Raw genomic sequence first — 27,030 nt, forward strand, 5'->3', positions numbered from 1 at the left:
AAAAAATTGAATGCGAACACAGAAGCCCAACCTAGGTAAGTAGATTATGTAGAGGGGCGCTGAGAGTACTAGAAAAACACAGCGGTAAGTAACACAGCACCCCGCAGCGACCAGGAAAGCAGGAGTAAATCACTGGATTTTCCCCAAACCACCCAAAAGGAGGAAAAGAAGAAAAAGAAGACACCCAGACAAGACTGCAAGAAACCAGTGGTGGGTTCCTGAAGATAGAAGACCTGTGGAGAGAGGGGACCAAGTCCAAGAGTGACAGTGGAGTCCAGGAGGAGTAGGAGCTACTACCGACCCAGCCGTACTTGCAGGAGTTGGTCAACGGTAATGAAGAACAGGTCAGCACTGCAGCCCTGGAGGCGGAGAAGAGTTCCTGAGGGATGCAGAAGATGTCCCACACTGGAATGAAGATTGTAGATGGGTGTCAGTGCAGGAATTTCACCAAACAAGCCTTGGGAAAGACAAATTTGTGGTTAGTGGAAAAGCAGTGCTGCTGAGGACCAGCAAGGCCCAGGGGGACTCAACCCAGGACAAGGAGTCAGAGGGGACCCTCAGCATTGCAGAGACTCCACAGGAGCAGAGGCAGCACACACAGGACAGGGACACAGGAGTCACAGAAGGAGCCCACACAGCACTACAAAAGAAGTTCCCATGCCGCCGGAGAACCACGCAGGAGGCTGTGCTTTACAGGAAGTAGTGCTGGGGGCTGCAGCTACACGTTGCCTTAAGATCCCTTGGAGGAGATGCCAACAGTCCTCGGCAGCTGCAAAAGATGCAGTGCACAGGGGTACTGTCTTGCGTGGGAAGGCAAAGGCTTACCTCCACCAAAGTTGGAAAGCTGGCACAGAGGACCACGCGGACTACTCTGGACCACCACCCATGATGCAGGATCCACGCTGCTCAAGATAAGGGGAGATCCATGCAGCTGGTTGTCGCTTGCTGTAGGTGCCTGCGGTTGCAGGGGATTAACTCCTTCACTCCAAGGGAGATTCCTTCTTCTTGTGCAGGCTGAAGAATTGCTGTCTTCTGAGGATGCACAGCCAGGGAAATGTTGCAAAGCTGGCAGCAGTCATGGAAATACATTTGCAGAAGAGCCTTCTTCGTTGATTGCAGCGTTGTTGGTTCCTGGAAGGTCCAGTCGCAGTTCCAGAAGTCGAAGTGGAGGTTGCAGAGGAATCCTGCTGGAGTCTTGCAAGCCGAATCTGAGGACCCACCCTAGAGAAAGACCCTAAATAGCCCTGAAAGGAGGATTTTTCACCTAACCAGGTAAGCACCTATCAGGAGGGGGCTCTGACATCACCTGCCTGGTCTGGCCACTCAGATGTTCCCAGAATTCCCTGCCAACCTTAGCAACAAGATGGCAGAACCCAGGGACCCTCTGGAGGAACCCTGAGCACCACCCCTGGGGTGGAGATGGACAGGGGAGTGTCACTCCGCTTTCCATTGTCCAGTTTCATGCCAAAGTAGGGACTGGGGGTCCCTGAACCAGCATGGACTGGTGTATGCATGGAGGGCACCAAATGTCCCCTTCAAAGCATACCAGTGGCTTTGGAAAGCTACCCCTCCCAAGTCAATCACACCTATTTCCAAAGGTAGAGGGTGTTACCTCCCTCTCCCAAAGGAAATCCGTTGTTCTGCGTTCCTGGGCTTGATTAGATCAAGCAGCAGGAGGGCAGAAACCTGTGTGAGGAGGTGGCAGCAGCTTGGGCTGCCTGGAGAACCCTGTAAGATTGGTGGAAGCAATGCTGGGGGTCCTCTAAGGAGCCCCCAGAGTGCATGGAATCATACTTCCAATACTTGCAACAGTATTGGGGTATGATTCTGACATGTTTGATTCCTAACATGCCTAGGATCAGAGTTACCATTATGTAGCTGGACATAGGTAGTGACCTGCGTACAGTACACATGTAAAATGGCATCCCCACGCTCACAAAGTCCAGGAAAATGGATCTGGAGTTTGTGAGGGCTGCTCTGCTAGTGCAGGGGTGCCCTCATACACAGGTACCTGCACCCTACCCTCTGGGTTGAGAGAGCCTACCATATTGGTGAGTTATAGTGACCTGGTGCAGTTACCTGGTAGTGAAAGGGTGCATGCACCCTTTCACGCAGGCTGAAATGGCAGGCCTGCAGAGCACTTTACATGGGCTCCCTATGGGTGGCATAATACATGCTGCAGCTCATAGGGATCCCCTGGTTCCCCAATGCCCTGGGTACCTAGGTATCATATACTAGGGACTTACATGGGGGCTCCAATTTGCAAAATGTGGGGTGAAAAAGGTTCCAGCAACCATGTTTAAAAGGAAAAAGCATAATCACTGGGGTCCTGGTTAGCAGGATCCCAGTGAACACAGTCAAACACACTGACAAACTGGCAAAAAGTGGGGGTAACCATGCTAGAAAGAGGCTACTTTCCTACGGGTTCAATCCCACCCTGGGAGTCAATAGCAAGTCATTCCGTTTCATTATGGTCGCCCCATAGCTGTAAACAATTCATGGGAACTTGTGTAATGTAACTGGTGCTCATTTAAAGCACTTGTTGGATGAAACAAGACTATGAGAATACCTGAGTTACCTACGATCGCACGGTTGAAATGTGAGGTAAAGTGATGCAAGCCTGAAGTGACATGAATTGGTACTCCAGCAGCTCTCACTGAGAAATGAATCTCCGTCAGGCTCATGGGAAAGCTTGGAGTACGTGTTCTGTGTAGACTGCTGCATTTAGTGTCCAGTCATCGGGCTGTTGGCTGTTTATTTAGTCAGAGCATCACAGTGTTGACCCAACCACAGTTGGGGAGCCAAGCTGTCCACAGCTGTTTATCTGTTGAAATCTTCCCAGTGAACCACAATATATTTTTGAGTCTCGGCAGCAGCTCAACATAACTGTGATCCAGGCAAATCACATTGGCCCTCATTATGACATTGGTGGTAAATGCCACCTACGGCCACGCTGACGGCCGCCAACATATTTCCGTAGTGGTAAATATCCATTCAGCATATTATGACACACACACACACCAATCTGACAGAATACAGCCACATACAAAAATCCGCCAGCCCAAAGGTCAGTTCTTAACTGACGGTCCCAAAACCCATACCGTTACGCCAACAAAACAACGCCCATCACATTATGACCCATGAATCACCACGGCGGACATTCAACGGCGGTAAACCATTGGCTGTACATACCGCTGCGCTCAGAATGGACACCCATATGCAAAACAACACTACATTGGCCAATACGAGAAACATACCCCTAACACTCATATACACCACACCCACACTACTATAAAAACACACACCCACATCACCCACAACCCTTTACCAACAATTACTGCCAAAGATTGACACAAACAGCACAGAGACAACTAGAAACGCACATCACTCACACCCATACATCCCTCACATACTCCACATCATACACCCCACCATATTATTCAGCAACCTCTCTCCAACACACAACACCCATAGCACCACAAAGGCACACCAGTTTCACTGAGGAGGAGTTAAGGGTCATGGTGAAGGGAATTGTCAGGGTAGAGCCACAGCTGTTTGGAGCACAGGAACAGCAGATATCCATTGCAAGGAAGATGGAGCTATGGTGGAGAATCGTGGACAGGGTCAACGCCGTGGTACATCACCCAAGAACAAGGGGCGACATCAGGAAGAGGTGGAATGACCTACGGTGGAAGGTACGTTCCATTGCAGCAAGGCATCAGCTCGCCGTACAAAGGACTGGCGGTGGACCCCCACCTCCTCCCCCACAGCTCACAGCATGGGAGGAGCAGGTACTGGCAATACTGCATCCTGAGGGACTCGCTGGAGTATCCGGAGGACTGGACACTGGTAAGTCAACATTTAACACTTATCACCCCCATACCTGCATGCCATCACACCCCCTCCACCGCACTCCCATCACTCCACTCCATCCCACACACTCCACCTACATTGACTAATCACAAAGCCAGGTCCTTCATGCTATACAAATGCATGGACACCCCTTCCAGCCCTGCATGGACAGAAACCTGTGTGAGGAGCGCAGCATAAGAAAACTAACAGGGGAAGCCAGCGATGTACAATGTCTCACACATGAAGCATAATACATCACTTACATCCCCAACCAATGTCAGTGGAGAGGAGGTGCCACGACTATCCAGTCCCCCAACAGAAGATTCCCCCAGTGATGAAAGTAACTCTGGATCTCAGGATCTGGATGACCTACCAGGCCCATCAGGGACCACTCGACAGACGGTTACCCAAGCCCACTCACAGACCACCACAGAGCCCCGCCTCCATTAGGATCCAACACCACAGCACCCACCCAGCATACCCACACCTCTGTCCCCAGGACACGTCAATCAGCAGTGTGCCCACTTGTAGAGGGACCCCAGGCCACACCTCATACCCAAGACAATCAGGGACCTGGGGTCAGTGGGCACACAATCAAGGGACAGAGGCACAGGTCAAAAGGGACACTGGGAGGACTGCTGTGCATGAGGGGGAGGACAGGACCAGGGAACCGACTCTCCAGGTGGCACTCTCTGAGTTCCTGGGAGCCTACCAACATTCCCAGGGAACGATGGGCCAGATCCTTGATAACATGCAGGAGAAGAGGCGGCTGCAAGAGGGACAGTATCAGCGGATCAGGGAGGGATTGCCAGCCATCAACACCACCCTGATCTCCATAGCAGGGGTACTGGCAGACATGGCCAACATCATGAGGGAGGCAACAGCACACCAGTGGGCCCCTATCACTAGCCAGTCAACTAATGCAGCCCTCCACTTCCGTTGCTGCTAGTGGCCATCAGGCCCCGCCACAGGACCCACTGACCACCAGCACCCCTCCCCCTGCAGAAGGTGAACCACCCAGCAAATGTTCCTTGTGACCCAGACAGAAGCTAGAGACAATTGCCAAGACCACCGCCAGGAAATTAGACTCTCCTGATTGTCCTCCTTGTGTCCCACCATGTCACCTTGAACTGCCTTTGCTCCCTTTCCTACAGCCACTTGGACACTGCACCTGTGCTACAAACAGACTGGAACAATACCCTGGACTTTCCTCCATCATCACCCCATTCCATTGCACTTTCCCCTCAATTTCTTAGCACTACAATAAACACCCTTGAACACAACTCAAATACTTGTATGTCATGTGTTGAAACTTTGTATTAATGGAAACAGTTACACCCATTGCAAATGAACTGTACAGTGTGAGAGCATAGAAATAATGACCTGTAGCTGGCTGTAGTCAGCACATCAAGACACAGTTGTCATTGCACCAACATCTGTAAAATGATAATCCATAGGTGACAGTAAGTAGAGGTAAAAAGTGGGAAATGCCAACATGCCACAGCCACACAGAATACACCAATTGTCATAGAAATGTGAAGTTGCACTGACTCACTTGTGTGTCATTGGAAGTACTGACGGATACCTGCGGTTCTGTTGTCCTCATCCTCATCTTCAGCCTCTTCATCCGCACTGTCATCAGGGTCTACTGCAGCCACAGGGGCATCTCCAGTCTCCTCTTCCTGCAGAAAAGGTACATGGCGTCTGAAGGACAGGTTGTGCAACATGCAGCATGCCACTACTATCTGGCAGACCTTCACTGGTGAGTAGCACAGGGATCCACCTGTCAGATGGAGGGACCTGAACCTGGCCTTCAGAAGGCCGAAGGTTCTCTTGATTATCCTTCTGGTTCGCCGATGTGACTCATTATAACGTTCTTCCGCCCTTGTCCTGGCATTCCTCACAGGGGTCAGCAGCCATGATAGGTTTGGGTAGCCAGAGTCACCTGCAGGTATTGAGGGACAACATTTAGCCACACACTATCCTATGAGGTTAACACCAGGGGCATACACTAACATACACTGGGTGGAGACCAAGACTCACCTATTAGCCACACCCTGTGCCTCTGTAGTTGGGCCATCACATTTAGGGTGCTGCTATTCCTCAGGACAAAAGCATCATGCACCAACCCAGGATACTTAGCATTGGCATTAGAGATGTACTGGTCCGCCAGGCACACTATCTGCACATTCATGGAGTGGAAACTCTTACGATTCCTGTACAACTGTTCATTCTGGCGGGGGGGGCACAAATGCAATATGTGTCCCATCAATCGCCCCAATAATATTGGGGATATGTCCCACTGCATAGAATCCGGCCTTTACAGTGGCCAGTTATTCCACCTGGGGGAAAGCTATGTAGCTGAACATGTGTTTTACAAGAGCAGGCAACACTCTTACCAGCACGATTGAGAACATTGGCTGTGACATTCCTGCTGACAAGCCCACTGTCTCTTGCAAAGAACCTGTCGCCAGGAAATGGAGCACTGATAGCACTTGCACAAGAGGGGGGATCCCAGTCAGATGACGGATAGATGAGTTCAGGTCAGGCTCCAACTGGGCACGCAGCTCTGTGATTGTGGCCCTGTCCAGTCTATAGGTAAATATAATGTGCCTGTCCTCCAGTGTAGCTAAGTCCACCAGGGGTCTGTACACAGGGTATGTCTCCACCTCCTATTCATCTGCAGTGGTAAGTATCTAAGGGACACAAGAGAGAGTAGGCTGTTACATTTTGAACAACTAAACCACATCAGTCCACATGGTGCACTTATGTATTGGGACAGTGTAGATGTCTAAGTATATGCCTATATAACCTGTGATGCAGTAATTGTCGATAGGCCTGTTCCTGTATGGAGGGACATGTGGAAGTGAGGTAATTCCGCTGATGTTGGGTGTTGTGGCGGTAGGCGGTCTTGCACCGCAGTGTAATTCCTTATTGGATAATATTGGACCCTATGGAGTACAGTGGCCAATGTGAATGTACGCCGGTGGTGACGGTATGCACCGCCACGGACGTGACTGTCATTTTCCATCTGATTCCTTACTTGTTTCCTGACCATCAACAGGAGAAGACCTTCACTGCCTGTGCTGCTGTGACTTGTGTCTGGAACCTACCATGGCCTCTGTGGCCGGGGAAAGGGCCCCAGCCTTCACTTCCGAGGAGTTTGAGCGACTGGTGGATGGGGTCCTACCCTAGTACACACATCAGTATGGACGTCCAGACGAACAGGTGAGTACACTTTGGGCACAATGCATGTGGCATGGATGCATGGAGATGTGTGTGAAGGCATCATGTAAGGGTGGGTGGGGGCTGGAGGAATTGTCTGTTGGCGGTGTACATGTTGTGAGCTGACCTACGTGTGTGCCAATGTTGATGGAATCGGGCATGGTGGGCCTTGTGTGTGACAGGCTGGACTGTTTGTTTAATGGAGTTCTCCTGTCTGGATTACCTCTGCAGGTCAGCGCCCATCAAAAGAAGGGATTATGGCGTGCCATCACCAAGAACGTGCGGATGCTGAGGGTCTATGGCACAACCCGCCCCAATGTCCCTAAGAAGCTTTTCCTTGCCCATCTTGACCTCTTCCCTCCCACTCCGCCCCTTGTCCTGCCCATAAGTGCAGGGTCCCAACGACCCAGCACAGCACCTCAGCAAAACAGTCTGCCACTGCTCCCACCAAAAAGACAGCTGCTGGCACAAAGGGGCCCCAGAGTGTGACGGCAGCCACTTGTAGTAGGTCTACACCTCCGCCTCAGAAAGGGAGGACCAGGGTGGCAAAACCTAAGGGACAGAGAATGGGGGTCGGTGGAGGCACCTCCTAGACCTGGAGCAAGGACACAAGTCACATGACAAAGCCCAAGGGGCCCGTCACAAGAGGGAACACAAGGATCCCCCTCCACCCCCAAAGAAAGCCAAGGATACCCCTCCACCACCAAAGAAAGCTAAGGAGCCCCCTCCACCAGCAGAGGGTAAGGAGACCCCTCCACCAGCAGGGGGCAAGAAGCCCCTACAACAACCAGAGGGCAAGGAGATCCCACAACCAGCAGAGGAACTCAAGGAGCCCCCACAACCAGTAGTGATACCCAAGGAGCCCTCACAACCAGCAGAGGGCAAGGAGCTCCCTTCACCAGCAGAGGGCAAGGAGCCCCCACAACCAGCAGAGGGCAGGGAGCCCCCTCCACAAGCTGAGGGCATGTATTCCACCCTCCAGAGACTTTTGGGCAAGGAGCCCCCTCCAGAACCAGTGGGCATGATACCCACTCCAGAGACTGTAACCTTTCACTCCCCTCCAGAGACTGTTGGGCAAGGAGCTCCCTCCAGAACCAGGAAATCCTGGAGGTTTGCTATGTCATGATATGGTGGGCGGTACCTTAACTTCCGCCTGGCTGTAGGTGGCTACCATCGTGGTCAGTGGTGATAACACCCTGGCAGTTGGTGTGGTACATTGGCTGTCTATGGGAGGTATCACCGCCATGGTCATAATTTGGCGGTAATTACCTCCAGGCTGTTGGTAGTATTACTGCCACTTTAACAGTCACCGCCAATGTCATAATGACAACCATAGTTACACAATGAAAACACCAAAAAAGACTCTACACCAGGTTAGAAAAACAAATGATGACTTTATAAATGAAAAAAGACCAAAACGACAAAAATACAACACGTAGAAATCAACATATGAGTTTTTTAAAAATGTCTGTAGTGCTTAGAAGGGATAAGCGCCAGTGGGGGTTATCTGGTCGTGCTGGACTGGGGCAAAGTTAAGAGTTCAGGCCGACAGCGATGGAGAGCAGGACCGGATACAGGAGTCACACAGGCCTACTGAACTCAGTACCTTGATCCTGGTTGCAACAGCGAGATGCAGGGTGCAGCCGAGCGATGCATCACTGTTGATCCTGCAGTCAAGGTGTGTTGATTTTCTTCACGCAGTAGTGGGGATGCGTTAATTCCAAAGACGATACTCTGGGAAGCATTGCTTCCATAGACAATCTGCCGAGTTTCTCTAAGCAGTCAAGGGGATTCATTGATCTTATCACACTGCAGCGATGGCAAGGCAGCGCTACCAACACATTGGTTCTTTAGATAAAGCACTGGTTCCGAGTTCAATGCTCCAATTCTGCTCCTGCAACATCGACAATGCGACAGTTCTGCTTCCAGCAGATAGAAGAGACATTGTTTCAACCAGAACAAGCACCTGGGTCTACTTCCAATAGGTCAGGCACAGAAGCAGGAGATGAGACTTTGATATCCCTCAGTCTGAAGCAACAGACTCAAGCCAACAAGCCCTTGGAGAGCACTTTGAGTTCCAGGAAGAGTTCAGCTCTCCCTCAGCAGGGTCAGAAAGCAGCAGGCAGCAGGGCAGCACACCAGAAAAGCAGTTCTGCCAGAACAGCAGTCCAGCAGTTTGACAGTCCTTGTAGCAGCACGGCAGTCCATCTGAGAGAGGTTCTTTACAGGTCCTAAGGTGTCTGATTTGGTGGGGTCAGAGACCCAGTACTTATACCCAGTTGTGTCTTTAAAGTGGGGTTGACTTTATAGAAGGCTCTTTGAAGTTGAAGTACACAGAGGTCCTTTTTCCTAGCTCTGTCTCCAGCCTCATTACACAGGGGTAGTCAGCCTGTTGAGTGGGGAATGGATACTGCTCATTCAGGTTTGCAGGTCCTCCCTCCCATCCTGCCCAAGATGAGCCATCACAATGCAGATGGAAACTCAGACACACCTAACCTTCCTTTGTGTCTGGCTGTCTAAATGGAATGTACAAAGTCAAGCTGTCACCTACCCTAGATGTGTATTAGAGACAGGCTACAGGCACACAAAGCTTTAAAAGCAGAGAAATACCAACTTTTTTAAAGTGGCATTTCTAAATAAGTATTGTTAAATCCAACTTTGCCAGTAAAGAGAATTTATCATTATCATTCCAATTATATGAAACATGACAGAGCAACTCCTTTTCAAACAGGAATTACAGCTTAAATGTGTAATAAGGAATTCCCATTCTTAACCTATGAGAGGAGTAGTCATCACAATATTTCTGTGTAATAAAAGGGAGGTTTTCAGGCTTTGTAAGGATTTTAAATGCCAAATCGGCATGGCAGAAAAACTGCACATACAGGCCCTGCAGTGGCAGGCATGAGGCATGTTTAAAGGGCTACTTGTGTGGGTGGCACAATCCGTGCTTCAGGCCCATTAGTAGCATTTAATTTGCAGGCCTTGGGTACAGGTAGTGCTCTCTACTAGGGACTTACAGATAAATTAAATATCCCACTTGTGGATAAACCAGTGTTACTGTGTTTTAGTGGAGAAGCACGTGCACTTCAGCACTGGTCAGCAGTGGTACAGTGCTCAGAGTCCTAAGGCCAACAAAAATAATCAGCAAAAGGAGGAGTTAAAAAGGCAAACATGATGGGGGAAGACCACCCTAAGGCTGACAGGTAAAACAATGAGTACCAGAAAAGTTACAAAAATCATTTCTGGGTAATAAGCTTCTAAATAGTGTTAAAAGAATATCATGATCTCTGGGTCCAATTTGAATAATAATTATCATGTAAATCACTCAAATATAACCAAACAGTATCTATAATTCCTAAGAGGAAAGGTCTTCTGTGTTTTTTCCTGGGCCTTGGTAAATATGCAGTACATACTTTAAAGTTAACTAACCTAAGAAGCCAAGACCTCGACAAGGTTAACCGATGGACTAGAATGTATATCTCTGTATAGTTTCAAGGCTTATGGAATTATCTACTTGAAATTAGCGAAGCCCTATCTACCAGTAAAGCAGTCTAATTTTATTTAACGTTTTCCTAGGACTCACAAATTCTCCGTTTCTACTTGAACTACAAATTAGGCGCCATCCACTGGCCACTAAAAAAGGAGCTTGAAAACGGTGTAGAAAACCAACACGAGGACTGCCTTCAAAGTAATACAGCAGTTCACAACAATGTACATGTATAATTCATATGTAGTACTACCTTCAGGTTCAATGAAATAGGTGTACAAAAATATTTTTAAATGTCATCATATTCGTGCACCCCTTCCATCATCAGGTAACGCCCACTTAACCAGTTTACAAACCATTCTTGATTTTCACCACTTCAGGGGAAAAAAAATTAGTTGCTACTAACATTCAACACCACAGCCCTCATTATGACATTGGCGTTAAATCCCACGCTGACTGCTGCCAACTTACCACCGGCGCAGTGGATATCCATTCACCATATTATGACACACACCAATTCGTCACTATTCAGCCACAGACACAATTCCGACACACCAAAGGTCAGTGATAAACCCACACCGTTACGTCAACAGAACAACGCCCATCACATTATGGCCCACGAATCACCACGGCCGACATTCAGTAGCTAAAACCATTGGCGGTAAATACCACTGCGCTAAAAATACACACAGTCAAACAAAAAAACACCACATTGGACATTTGAAACAGCACACACTTTACACCCATACACACACCACATACACGAACTGACACTACTTTACCATTTACCCTTTACCATTACAATTGCCACCAGGGAGACCGCAAGACCACAGATACAACCAGAGCCACACACTGCCTACACCTATAGACCAGCCATGCACTCCACAACACACACCCCAACACATTACCCTAGACACCCTCACCTACACACCTCACACAACTCCCATGGCACCACAAAGACACCCCCGATTCTCAGAGGAAGAGCTAAGGGTCATGGTGGAAGAAATCATCAGGGTTAAGCCACAGCTATTTGCAGCACAGGTGTAGCAGATATCGATAGCTAGGAAGATGGGGCTGTGGCGGAGAATTGTGGACAGGGTCAACGCTGTGGGACAGCACCCAAGAACTAGGGATGACATCAGGAAGAGGTTGAACGACCTACGGGGGAAGGTATGTTCCATTGCAGCAAGACACCAACTCGCTGTACAGAGGATTGGTAGTGGAACCCCACCTCCTCCCCCACAACTAACAACATGGGAGGAGCAAGTCTTGGCAATCATGCACCCTGAGGGCCTGGCCAGAGTAGGAGCAGGGCTGGACTCTGGTAAGTGAACTCTCTACAACTATCACCCCCCTACCTGCAGGCCATCACATACCCTCACCCTCACTTCCATCACATCACCACATCCCACACCCCCCACCATCACATCTCACTCATCCCAATGCTAAGCCCTGCATGCCATACCAATGCATGGACACCACTCACATCCCTGCATGGACACCTATCACTAAAGCATGCACACTGGAGAGAATCAGGTATCCCACCACATACCAACATACACAAGTAAAAGCTGCAGGGGCAAATACAACCAAAGAGGGCAAGCCACGGATGCACAATATGTCAGACACAGAAACCATAACACATCATTTACATCCCCACAGGTACCCCAGCCAATGTCAGTGGAGAGGAGGTGCCAGCAATATCCAGTCCCCCCACAGAAGAGGCCCACAGTGATGACAGCAACTCTGGTCTTCATGATCTGGATGACCAACCTGGCCCATCAGGGACTTCTGGACAGTCGGTTACCCAGTCCCATTTACACATCACCACACAGCCTCCCCCATCAGGAAACACCACCAAAACACCCACCCAGCATACCCATACCTCTGTCCCCAGGACACATCAATCAGCATGGACACCACTCACTGCCCTACATGGACACCTATCACTAAAGCATGCACAGTGGAGAGAATCAGCTATCCCACCACATACAAACGTACACAAGTGGGCAACGTACACACATCCAGTCCCCTCAAAGAAGAGGCCCACAGTGATGACAGCAACTCTGGTCTCCATGATCTAGGTGACCAACCTAGCCCATCAGGGACCTCTCGACAGCCGGTTACCCAGGCCCAGTCACACACCACCACAGGGTCTCCCCCATCAGGAAACACCACCACGGCACCCACCCAGCATACCCATACCTCTGTCCCCAGGACATGTCAATCAGCAGTGTGTCCACCTCTACAGGGACCCCAGGGCACACTCATACCCAAGAAAATCAGGGACCTGGGGTCAGTGACAGTGGGCCCACAGTTCAGGGGGCAGAGGCACAGGACAACAGGGAAACTGGGAGGAGTGCTGTACGGCAGGAGGAAGACAGGCCCAGGGAACTGACTCTCCACGAGGCACTTGCAGAGGTCCTGCGAGCATATCAACATTCCCAGGACACGATGGGCCAGATCCTGGACAATGTGCAGGAGAACAGGCGGCTGCAGGAGGGACAGTATCAGGGGATCAGGGAGGACTTGCAGGCCATAAACAACACCCTGGTCTCCATTGCAGGGATGCTGGCAAACATGGCCAATATTATGAGGAAGGCAGTCTCACAACAGAGGGCCCCTGCCACTAGCCAGACATCTGAACTGGCTTCTACCTCCACTGCTGCTAGTGGACAAGAGGCCCCTCCACAGGACCCACAGGCCACCAGCACCTCTCCCCCTGCAGAAGGTGAACCACCAAGCAAATGTTCCCTGCGATCCAGACAGAAGCCAGAGACACTTGCAAAGACCCTCGCCGGCAAATGAGACTCTCCTGATCGTCACCCTTGTGTCCCACACAGTCTCCCTGTCCACCTTGAACTGCCATTGCTCCCCTTCCTATGTCCCCTTGGACAATGCATCTGTGCTACAAATAGACTGGAACAATACCCTGGACTTTCCTCCATCATCACCCCATCCCATTTCACTTGCCCCTCTTTTTCTTAGCACTTAAATAAACACCCTTGGAAAAAATAGACATATGGAGTATGTCAAATTTTTCAAATAGGTATTCACCAAGTTCAAACATTGCAATTCAACTGTACAGTAAATGACCGTATGTTAATGACCTGTAGCTGGATGCAGTGATCACACCAGGAATTATCGTGAGGCACCAACATCTGTAAAATGAATTGCCAAAGGGTACATTAATTGGGCATAGAAATGGGAAATAACAGCATGCCAGTGCCATGGAAATTACAAATAATTACAATGAAATGTGAACTGACACTGTCTTACCTGTGTGTCATTGGAAGTATTGTTTGATGACTGCTGTTCTGTTGTCCTCATCCTCATCCTCACTCTCCACAGGGTCCACTGCTGCCACACGGGCATCTCCAGCCTCTTCCTCCTGCAGAAAAGGCACATGGCCTCTGAGAGCAAGGTTGTGCAACATGCAGCATGCCACTAATATCTGGCAGACCTTCTTGGGTGAGTAGCACAGTGACCCACCTGTTAGATGGAGGCACCTGAACATGGCCTTCAGGAGGCCAAAGGTCCATTCTATAATCCTTCTGGTTCTCCCATGTGCCTCATTGTAACATTCTTCTGCCCTTGTCCTGGCATTCATCACAGGGGTCAGCAGCCAAGATAGGTTGGGGTAATCAGAGTCACCTGCAAATATTGAGGGACAACATTTAACCACACACTATCCCATATGGCCCACACCATACCCCTACACCAACATATACTCGGTGGGGACCAGGGATCACCAATTAGCCACACCCTGTGCCTCTGTAGTTTGCCCATCACATTTGAAATGCTGCTATTCCCCAGGACAAAGGCATTATGCACAGACCCAGGATACTTAGCATTGACGTGGGAGATTTACTGGTCCGCCAAGCACACCATCTGTACATTCATAGAATGGAAAATCTTACAATTTCTGATCACCTGTTCATTTTGACGGGGGAGGGGACAAATGCAATATGTGTACCATCAATTGCCCCTATTATGTGGATATGCCTCATTGCATAGAACTCGGCCTTCACTGTGGCAAAATCTTCCACCCGGGGAAACACAATATAGCTGCACATGTGTTTAATCAGGGCAGACAACACTCTTGTCAGCACTATTGAGAACATTGCTGCCAAGCCCACTGTCACGTGGAAAGAACCAGTTGCCAGGAAATGGAGCACAGATAGAACTTGCATGCACAAGAGGGGGGATCCCAGTGGGGTGACGGATAGCAGATATCAGGTCAGGCTCCAATTGGGCACACAGCTCTGTGATTGTGGCCCTGTCAGGTCTATAGGTGAGTATAATGTGCCTGTCCTCCATTGTTGCCAAGTCCACCAGGAGTCTGTACATGGGGGTATGTCTCTATCTCCTATTCATCCACAGCGATAGCAATCTATGGGTCAAAAGAGTGAGGAGCCGGTCACAAACTGAACAATGAGGCTACAACAGAGCATAGCATGCTGTTAACTTGTAATGGGTCAGTGTGAATTGTCCAGTATGTCCAAATTTAAACAGTGGTGCAGCAATTATCCAGGGCTTGCCCCTCACCCCTGAAATGGCATCCGCCTGTCCTGTGTGGAGGGACAGGTGGAAGTGAGGTAATTCCGCTGATGCTGTGCACCGTATCGGAAGGCGGTCGGAAACCACCATGCCACTCTTCATTGGTTATAATTGGTCCCTATGGGTTACAGTGGCCAATAGTGATGTACGCCAGTGGTGACAGTATGCACCGCCGCAGACGTGACTGCCATTTTATATCAGATTCCTCAATTGCTACCTGATCTTCAACAGGAGAGGACCTACACTGCATGTGCTGCTGTGACCTGAGTCTGGAACCTACCACGGCCCGTGTGCCTGGGGAAAGACCCCCTGCCTTCACTTCGGCAGAGTTGGAGAGACTGGTGGATGGAGTCCTAGCCCAGTACGGACTGCTGTACGGGCCTCCAGACCAAGAGGTGAGTACAATGTGGGCACGATGCATGTGGCATGAATGCATGGAGTGGTGTGTGTGAAGGCCTCATGTAAGGTGGGGTGGGTGGATGTCCTATGGGTGGCGTATTGGTTGTGTGGTGGGCCATGTGTGTTCAAATGGTGATGTGAAGGGGTATGGTGGGCCATAAGTGTAACATGCAGGACTGTCTGCTAATACTATTTTCCTGTGGCATTTCCTCTGCAGGACAGCACCCATCAAAAGAAGGGTATATGGCGTGCCATCGCCAACGACGTGCGGACCCTAGGGGTCTACGGCAGGTGGAGCACCCACAGAAGACTGCAGAGGCCCAGCTGGGGATGGCCTCCCAATGAGGAAGGGGTGCCCGTTGAACCCTGACTCCCCTGATGGCCCTCATACTGGCGGTGGGCTATCCAGAGCTGGATGAGTGCTTGAGAGCATCACAGCAGCTACAAGGGGTGAGTTTAGTGCCCATCATTGCTACTAACTCCTGGCGGGGTGGTATCTGGGTGGTGGATGTGTGTCAGTGGGTGTCCCTAGGTCGGGTCTGACATTGCAGCGTAGATCCCCTGGTGGCTAGGGTTCTGAAGAGATAGCCCTGCTACCTAGTTCTTAGGCCTCCACTACTGGTCAGGGCTGTGTGGGTCCAAGGTGTGCTGCATTTGCCTGCGTGTGCCCCTCCCCATGCCTTGGTGGCTAGCAATATCACTGGTAGTGCAATGCATAGTGCGTAGGCCTTTTCCCTGTGTGTGATGGTGCTGTGTACGCCAATGGTGGTGTTGATGCAGCCATTGACCAAGTGCCCTTCTCGTTGTGTCACCCTGTCCTTATGTGCATTAGCATCATCTGGCGGAGGAGCAGCGGCACCGGCAACGAAGGGAACTGCATCCCACAGGACCCAGAAGGGAGGGCGAGGGGAGCACCCCCTCATGGCAGAGACTGGAGGGCACAGTTTTGACACAGATACCTCCTCCGATGGGAGCTCCCTGGTGGTAGCGGACACCTCTGTGACCACCCCAGCTACAGGTACAGCTGCCACCCCCTTACCAGCACCGCCCTCTCAGCAGCCCCTCAGCGAGTTGCCCGTGCATGCTCACCCAGGAGGCTAGTGACCTCCTGAGATCCACCTCTGTAGGGCAGTCAACCATTGTGAATGCTATCCAGGGGCTGGGAGCCCAGATGCAACAGACTAATGCATTCCTGGAGGGCATTCACACGGGCTTGGCGGCCCAACAGAGATCGATCCAGGCTCTGGCCTCCTCTCTGATGGCAGCCATTGTCTCTGTTTCTACCCTCCCCCTCCAAATTCCTCTTCACAATCCCATTCTTCTCAACCCCAACCTATCCCAGAAACACAGGCAGACGAGCATGCACACAAGACAACACACAAGAGTGGTACAGGCAAACACAAGCACCACACTTCATCCCACAGGCACTCACACAAACACCATCCAGATGCAGACATACCAACATCCACAATTCCCACTCTCTCCCCTCCTCCTCCTCCTCCTCCACCTCCCTCCCAGTTCCTACACTCACACCTGCATGCACTACACCATCATCCACTACCAGCATCACCACCACACCTAGCAGAACACACACCTCACTGGCAGACACCTCCACAACAGCCATGCACACATCCCCAGTGTCCTCTGCCACTGTATCTGTCCCCCCCTCCTAAGGTACACAAACGCAAGCACTCAGACAGCCAACAGTCATCCACCTCACAACAGCACCGAGCCCATGCACCTGCAGCCAAAATCAGCAGGCATACACCTCCAACAACCACTCTCTCTTCCTCCACTCCCAAATCTTCTCCCTCTTCCCACCCCAGTGTCCCTAAAAAACTTTTCCTATCCACCACTGACCTCTTACATACCCCTCCTCCCCTCCCCATCCTGCATGTCTGGCCAGGGTGAGAAGAACCCAGCCAAGCACCTCAGCCACCCAGTCCACGGGCGCAGTCGTCACCACACCCACTCGGGTGGAAAACGATCCAGGGCACATGTCCTGAGGGTGAAGGAGCCTGCCCAAGCTGCTGACAAGAAGGAAAAGAAGCCTGCTCAAGCTGCTGCCAAAAAGGGAAAGGAGCCTGCCCAAGCTGCTGCCAAGAAGGGAAAAGAGCCTGCCCAAGCTGCTGCCAAAAAGGGAAAGGAGCCTGCCCAAGCTGCTGCCAAGAAGGGAAAAGAGCCTGCCCAAGCTGCTGGTAAGAAGTAAAAGGAGCCTGCCCCAGCTGCTGCCAGGAAGACTAAGGAGCCTGCCCCAGCTGCCAGGAAGATCAAGGCGCCAGCACCAGCAGGCAGGAAGGGCAAGGGGGCCTAGGGCAGGAACTGTGATGGAGCCCACACCACCAACCATGGTTGTGCAGGCATCTGCGGCTGCAGGAGATGGGCAGGGGCTCCCCCCCCAGCAGCACCACCACCACCATTGAGCAGCTGTCCGAGGCTGCAGGGGATGGGCAGGAGCCTGCCCCCCAGCACCACCACCACCACCACCACCATTGAGCAGCCGTCTGAGGCTGCAGGGATGGGCAGGAGCCTCCCCCCCCCCAGCAGCAGCACCACCACCGCCACCACCACCACCACCATTGAACAGCCGTCCGAGGCTGCAGGGGATGGGCAGGAGCCTCCCCCCCAGCAGCACCACCACCATCATTGAGTGGCCGTCCAGCAGCAGCAGCACCACCACTGAGAAGCTGTCCGAGGCTGCAGGGGAAGGGCAGGAGCCCCTCCCCCCAACAGCAGCACCACTACCACCATTGAGCACCTGTCAACGCGGGGAGACGGTATGTAATCCTGCCTCCATGGGCTGCTGTGCGGCCTGCCCCCTGCAAATCCAGTGGGTATGACACCCACCTGAGACACTGTGACCTTGCACTCCCCAGGATCCGGAGCACAGGGCAGGATGTCCCCTCCAGAACCAGTGAGTAAAACATCCACCTACCCCAGCCTCAACAGGATCAAGAGCACAGGGCACGGTGCCCCCTCCAGAACCAGTGGGTAAGACACCCACTTGAGAGACTGTGGCCTTGCACTCCCCAGGACCAAGCACAGGGCATGTTGCCCCCTCCAGAGCCAGTGGTCTTTTTCCATCTGTCGGCTGAGGTACCCCCCTGTCTCCCGACCCCCCGAGGTGCCTGCCTATTACCAAACTGATGTCCCTGCAGTGTTCTATCCGTGTTGAGGCAGGTGCCATGTGTGGCCTTGGAATTTGGCCTGTGGCCATGTGGACAACGTTCACTGTGACTGGGCTGTGTCCCTTTTTATGCACATAAATATATATATCCATTATCTTGCCTCACATTTATCTTGATGTGTTGCTCTCATTATATTCACTTTTTCTCAAATGTTTTGTCCTTGCATTATTCATTCGAGGTGCGGGGTAAAAATGTTTTAGTAATGCAGCTGATTGTGTGTATGGTGTTGGGGGGAGGGTGCGTGTGCGTGTGTCACTCTCTTTTTCCTCCCCCCCTTGTGTGCTAGGCGGCTGTACTCACCATCGTCATCTTTGCCGTTGTTGGTGTTTGTGGTGGAGCAGCACATAGAAGACCAGGGGGAAGACATGCAGCTCGGGCTCCATGGCGGCATGGTTGTTCCCTGTGTCTCTAATGGTGAGTCCTTTCACTTCTGTGCTCTGTTTCCGCCAGGCTTTTGATGTCATTGGTACAGCCCCGGAAAAGGTGGCTGTTTCCTAGGTCATAATATGGTGGGCGGAACATTGACTTCCATCTAGCTGTAGGCGGCTACCACCGTGGTGGCTGTTGTTTCTGCCCTGACAGTTGGTGTGGTACATTGGCTGTCTATCTGAGATAACACCGCCATGCTCAGAATTTTGTGGTAATTACCGCCGGCCTATTGGCAGTGTTACCACCACTTTTACACCAACTGACAGGGTTGTAATGAGGGCCTAAATGTCACCAACCTCTCTATTGACATCTCCTTCCACCACGTGTGGTGTATACTCCTTGCAGTTATATTAACTAAACCTACATCCACCCTGGCTGAACGACAAATATCCTGTACTACTTTATCGTCATTGATGCTTTAATTGCCTCTATAATGCTGGTACCTATTTTGACCCTTTCTGTACAGCACACCATAACCTAGTAGGTTGGCCTGCGTAATAAATACACTCATCATCAAACTTCTCTTTTATTAATACAATATGTTTCTCAGTGGTTATGATGGGTTGTGTTTTTTCAGTTTTTCAGACTACAAACAATAAATCATTTAAAAAAATGAATGCAAGACATATAGGGCCTGATTATGAGGCTGGCGGTCCAAGGACCACTAGCTTCGCGGTGACGGTCGGACCGCCCCAACTGTGGTAGGCCAACTGCCATTACAACCCTGGTGGGCGGATCCACAAGGGGACATTGTTCCTACCTACGGCGGTCTGAGTTGTACTCAGTCAGGGTGGCGCTAAGTTTAGCACCGTCTGGCTGATTACAACTCAGCTTTCCGCCAGCCTTCTCATAGCGGGGTTCCTGCCATAAGAAGGCTGGCGGAAAGCCAGTGCTGGGGGCCCAAGGGGGACCCCTGCACTGCCCATGCCATGGCCTTGGCAGGGGCTACAGGGGGGGCCCTGCACTGCCCATGCCATGGGCATGGCAGGGGGCTCCCCTGCCCAGCACCCCAGACAGCATTGCAGACAGTGTGCATTCTGAGGGTGCTGTGTGCTAAGGTATTGGTCTCAGCTCCCTAAAAGGATCCCAGACCAATATCGTAGCACTGTTCCCGGCGGGAACCACATATTACAATGTTCCCGGCGGTCAGCCCAATGACAACATTGTAATATGCTCGGGGGGTACGCCACCTCCATAGTTGTAATGGCTCTAGTGGAGAGACAGACCCGGTGCTGGACGCCATGGTGGCTAGCAGAGACTAGTTGGATGCTCCCTGATCGCCTTGAGGAGATATGCTCTTGGCAGATGCCTAAATTCTTTATGATGTTTGGTGTTCTTGTTCGGGGGTCGAGGGACTCTGATCCCTCTGGGCCTGGCATGCCTCTGGCATGGGAGGCATTCTACCACTGTGGCCAAGTCTGATCATATTAGGGTGGGGTACCTGATCTGTGGAGCGATTCTTATCCCATGGTTAGAATCAGGACCAGAGTCTTGAAATGCGGAGATAGGGGTTACTACATCACCTCTTTCAACTTGTGGGAGTTTCTTTCTTTTTCAAGAATGTTTTTGGAGTGTTGTAGCTATAGGTACAAAAGAAGGAATTGGGCTGCCCAGGCCACAGCCCTTCTAAGCTGCTCAACAGATGCTTCTGGTTTTGGAGGTATAGGGTGTTGAGCAGGTGGCTGGTTGACACTGTACATTGCTATGTCTTGTTTGTTTCCCCAGTCTTCTTTTGATCCACTACATGAGCTACACACCAAACATATTCACTTAGGCTAAATACATTATGACTAATGTGTTCAAGGCTAAGTTTCCATTACATCTCCATTTTCTCTCCTGGAATATTATCGGGCTGTTAAACAAGCTCAAAAGAGACACTGTCCTAAAACGATTAAATTGTGCATGGCAGATATTCTTGTCCTCTAAGTGATACATCTCATGAGCACTAAGTGCCCCTTCCTTAATAGGTACAGTTATGAGAGTTCATGTCATGCCAGATTTGTAAAAGTTTCCATTGGGTTGCAATCCTCCCTTAGAGCAGACTACCATTCGCTCACATACAGACAAGGTGTGACACACAGGGCCGGTATATTGGCACCATGGGGGTACTCCAATATCAGTGGTCAATGTGTATGCCTCTTCGTCTTTATTCCTCTCCATGCTTAAGTGACTCAGGTGTCTAGTTTTGCAGCTTCCAGAGGTCTTCTAGTGTCTCGTGGGAATTTTAACAGGTTGCAGATCTGAACCTGAGCAGCTCCTGTCTTTGTGGGGAAGTCCATCAGGCTCCCATCCCTCTGTTATGTTTTATGGAGACAATGGGGTTGTGCAATACTTGGTACAGATTTAACCGTTGAGAGGATGAATACACCTTCTATTCCAGTCCACACAGCATGTACTCTTTATTGGATTACTTAATGGTGCAGAGGCTGACACAAAACATATCCTGGCTGTGTAAATTCTGGCCCGTGGCCTGTCGGACGATGCTATTCTCAAATTCATGCTGAGCGGCGCACTGACATGGGGGACAAGGGTGGCAATTATCTGTGTTGTAGCTAACTCATATGGCCTTTCAAAGATATCTCCCTGATGAGACAGGCAGGGTTTCCTCACAAAACAACTCTGTCATTTATTGGGCCACCCTCTTTGAGGCCTTCAAGGTACATGCACGAGGTAGATATATTCATAATTTGGTGGGCCACAGGGTGTGATGCACTCTGGAGATTAACATATTGGAGTCTGATCTTCTGTGGATGGAGTCCCAGGGTCAGCTGCAGCATGGCCCAACCATCCAGCACAACAATTACCACCTTAAAGCCAGAATCCACCAGTTACTGATGGGGTGAGGCACAAACTGCTTGGCTGTGTCTACCCAGAGCTGTGATTATTAATGGGGAAACAACACTTCTAAACTACTTCACTGATTGTGCTGACTTACAGGATCCCCTTGACATATTGCTCAGATCCACAATAAGATCCACGATGCTGATGGCCAAATGGTGGGGGGGACTCTCAAGATATTGGCCTAGTTTGCAGCTCATTATTGTGCTTTTTATGCTAAATGCCCCCTCTGAGACCACGCAGTTTTAATTGACTGTTCATGCTCAGAAGGTCTAGTAGACATGACTCCACAATGCTGTGGCCTTAGTTGACAGCTTTCAGGGCCCCTTTGCGCTCCTTATGGTAGCTCTTAAAAGGGCTTTCGAATCAGTGCTTTGGGACTATCTGTTGATGGGCCTTAAAAATGCAAACATTGGCAAAACCTTTATCTGGTATACCCAATGATATACTGACCATAAGGCCAGGGTCATATTTGGATGAGACCTATTGACAGATTTTCCTCTCGCAAGGGGGGTGAGACAGGACTATCCCCTCTCGCCCTTCCTATTTAAGCTGGTCATACAGCCTCTTGCCACAAGCCTTTGCATTAACACATTGGTGAGAGGCTTTGCCTGGTCACATGAGATCTCAGCTACAGTCTTGCTCTACACATATATCTCTTGGTGTTTTTAAGTTATCTCTCCATATATTACATGTATTTGGAAATTTTCCCGGACTAGCTTTAAACATGATCAAGTCAGTGGTGTTTCCGTTTGGAGCAAGCCCTGAAGATCTGGATTGAGCTTCATCCTTCGCACTGGCAACTGATCGTTTCAAAAACCTTGGTGCTTACATCTCACTTGATGAATGCAAAGCACAGGATTGCAGTATCTCATTGCAAGTTACTAAACTGCAGACCGACTTTCCATTCTGGTCCGCTGTCCTTCTCTCACTCATAGACAGAGCCGCCATCTCTAAGACGGTATCACTACAGCGGCCCACAACGCTAAGGGGGTCATTCTGACCCTGGCGGTCATAGACCTCCAGGGCCGGGGACCGCGAATGCACCGCCAACAGGCTGGCGGTGCATCCAGGCCAATTCTGACCGCGGCGGTAAAGCCGCGGTCAGAAAAGGGAAACCAGCGGTTTCCCGCCGGTTTTCCCCTGGCCTGAGGAATCCTCCATGGCGGCGCTGCAGGCAGCGCCGCCATGGGGATTCCGACCCCCTTCCCGCCAGCCTGGTTCTGGCTGTTTTGACCGCCAGAACCTTGCTGGCGGGAACGGGTGTCGTGGGGCCCCTGGTGGCCCCTGCAGTGCCCATGCCAACAGCATGGGCACTGCAGGGGCCCCCTAACAGGGCCCCACAAAGATTTTCAGTGTCTGCATAGCAGACACTGAAAATCGCGACGGGTGCAACTGCACCCGTCGCACCCTTTCCACTCCGCCGGCTCCATTCGGAGCCGGCATCCTCGTGGAAGGGGGTTTCCTGCTGGGCGGGCGGGCGGCCTTCTGGCGGTCGCCCGCCGGCGCAGCGGGAAACTCAGAATTACCGCAGCGGTCTTTTGACCGCGCTGCGGTATTCTGTCGGGGGAACTTTGGCGGGCGGCCTCTGCCACCCGCCGAAGTCAGAATGACCCCCTAAATGTTAAAGGTTCCCAGTTCCTTCTTTGAACAATCAATCATCCACAGCTTTTTAGGGAGTGGGAGAGTGCCTACGAGTGACATGAGCAAATGTTACAAGTCTCTGTAAAACTGGGTTCTTGGGGCTGCGTATGTCTCTTCCTGCTACAGAGCAGCACAACTCTCGGCGACAGACTACTGGTTAAGCACCCCCAGAATCAGACTCTGCCTTTGCCACAGAGATGAGCCATTCGAGACAACCATTTATTCCACTCATTTAAATGGGGTTGCATTGCATTGTTCATCCTTCTGGCAACAAGGCGTATTATAAAGCTCTGGGGTGAGACGCTCAGGGACATGGAGTGGTACAAGAATAATACGAGTGAATGGGTGCTACTCTACATGAGGATGCGAGGCTTGAAGGCTTTGGAGGCTGGGATTTGATCGGTATATCCACGCTGGGGGATGTCATGGAGTACACACACACGGTCTCTTTTGAACGATTACAGTCCTCGTTCAATTTACACAGTCAGTCATTCTTTGACTGTCTCCAACTCCAGCACACCCCACATCCATACATATTAAACATGACCGAATTCCCTGGGTTCAGCCATCTGGAGGTTAGAATATTCATGGGTGAGATTGGTCGCAGACAGATATCGCTGATCTTCCACACTACAGTGAGCAACCCACCCAACACTTTTAGCCTACTCATCACAGCGTGGGAGGGGAATCTGGGACCCCTGTCTAATGAGGACTGGAGGGATGCTAGGATAGTCCCCAGGGTAATATTGTAGCTATGTAATTTTGGTTAATTCAAATCCGACATCCGCATAGTATCTACATAACCTTTTTGAAACTATGCCACTTCGGGCGCGCTCCCTTCCCTGACTGTATTTTCTGTGGCCAGGATGAGGATAACTTTTCACACACTATTTGGTCTTGCTAGGCACTACAGACCTTCCGGAGTGAGGTGTTGATAACTCAGAGTAATGTATTAGGTTGGTCTTTGAGCCTAGAGCGTACTCCCCCTACTCCATATTACAGACGACGTGGACTCTAAAAGGTATGAGGAGGCTCTCCTCCGCTTAGGGCACCTGGTTGCAAAGAGAGTCATTTTCTGGGACTGGGGCCCTGCATCATGCTCATCACTGGAATGATGGACCCGCAGCTTGGATCACTGTATGGATGTGGAGATACCCAATTTATGAGTCCGGAAGATGCCCTAACAAACAATGTCAAAATTTGGAAGGAATGGCAGGATAATAGAGGGATTGTTGTGGGTGATGCGAAGGCCCAAATTAATCAGGATTACCGGATGTTCTATGTGAATCAGATCGCTTCTGTGTAATGCTTGAGTGAAACATGGTTGATTCAGGTGCGCTTTATAGCTCATATGCCTGTACATCTCCTTGAACTAGTGTAACGTGAGGTAGGGGACTGGTTTGGGAAATGTGATCGTTGTATATTTCACTCAAAGTTCAATAAAATTTTATTGTCATAAAAAAAAAAATCCAACTATGTTTGTGATGATGAGAAAGCAGAAACCAACATTAAAGGAACAAAGCTTTGGAAGCACAGTCCAGCAATACGACTCATTTGTAGTGCTACTAGCACCAGCGAGCCAGGAAGTTTAGCTAATAACCTATAATCAACGCACCCCTAGCCCATGACCGCCCAATATACATTTCTGTAGTCAAGGGGCTAAGTCCAGCCACCCCTTATCATTTCAGCACACATTAATAGCTACACAGTGCGGTACATTTGATATGGACCACAGTGCTGAGAATTTTGTTAAAGTATGCTTTTTTAATGGTCTACACGCTTGACTACGTTTTATATAATTAGCAATAAAGTGAAGGGCCAATAATTACGATGGTCTAGCAGTTGGAGTTTAAAAGACAATATAATTACATTTTCCCACTTTCTACAGTAGAGCACTATGGTAGAGCTTGTTTACATGGCATACTAAAGTTCATAGTAATAAACATAAACGTGCATGCGTTCTGCAGTAGTTCTGTTTTGGTCATAGTATTTTTAAGAAACAGATCCTGCTCAGACCAATACCAGTGCTGTGGTAAGGGCCAGCCGCGCAATTTTTGACAAGGTGGCAAGGGGAGATGCCTCACTCACGGAAAACTCAACATCAACCTACTCTCAAATGGGAGTGGCGGTGTCTCTAAAAAAGGCTTTTAGTGGGGGCATAAGGTTCCACTAATAAAACTGTTAGGACCTCTTTTAACAGACAGTCGTAAAAAATTTGTCTGAATACACATCTATGAGTGTGTATATAGCAGTGTCTGTGTGTGTAGCTTTGTGTTACTATCCTTGTGGGGACTTGGGTGTGATAACACACTCATGCTGTGGAGACTTGATTGCACTGTGGGGGCCTGAATCCAGCTCCCCACAAAGCAATGTCTTCTACATGATATATAATGACTTGAGGAACATTTGTGTCCATTTTTACAACTTTTTCTAAAATTGCCTAGTGGGGACCTGTGGTTCTAGACACACACACACACACTGTCTCTCTCTCACTCTATTTTTGGGTGATTTTATTTCACTCACTGAAGTGGTATACAAATGACTATGTCACAGCGACCCTTGAAATATAAAAACTATTTCATGAGTCTACAAAAAATATAGGTTTCATCATCATAACGACAGGCCCCCCAAATTACTCTGCAGAGCTTTTGCATTTTCATGGGAACTAGGATAATGTGACAAGGTAGGATAAAATTATGTAATAGTCTAAATCATGCATCAAGACAGGACAAATTATACAGCATTATCAGACACATTCTCTGCCAGTATTATTTTGATCCATATGAGCGAGCAAATTAATCTTGGTTGAAATATGCAAATTATGCTGTAAACTATGGGGAAAGTATAGGAAAGCCATAATTATGAAGGGGTGCAATTTATAGTACCTTTAGGGCACTCGTTATAGTTAGTTGAGATAACTACAACTGGTGAATTTCAGTGGTTTTGTTATTTTCAAATGGCATGTTTTAACTGACATTTTCAGCTAACCACTAGGTTTCTTTAACTTTAATTTCTTTCAGTGGATGTCTACGTTTTTTTTTAAATGCAACCTAAGATAGTATTACAATTCCTAACTATGTTACTTAAGCTTTTTTCAGGGACTATATACATCTATATATATATATATATATATATATATATATATATATACATATATATATATATATCGATTCAACAGGAAGAGTGCTGGAGCCCTGATTCAATGAAAGCCATACATTTATTTCTCAATAATACTGGTAGCAAAGATAACTTTCCTTCCTGACGCGTTTCGGCATTGCTGCCTTGCACACAGGTGATGCGAGTTAAAACAAGTGCTTAAATCTCTTTCTGTCACGTGCCATTAAAGTATAGTACTTCAATACCCATAATACATCCTAATATTTTCATTCTCTTACTTCACCCTTTCTC

This window comes from Pleurodeles waltl, chromosome 2_1 (assembly GCF_031143425.1).
Source record: "Pleurodeles waltl isolate 20211129_DDA chromosome 2_1, aPleWal1.hap1.20221129, whole genome shotgun sequence".
Taxonomy (NCBI): Eukaryota; Metazoa; Chordata; class Amphibia; order Caudata; family Salamandridae; genus Pleurodeles; species Pleurodeles waltl.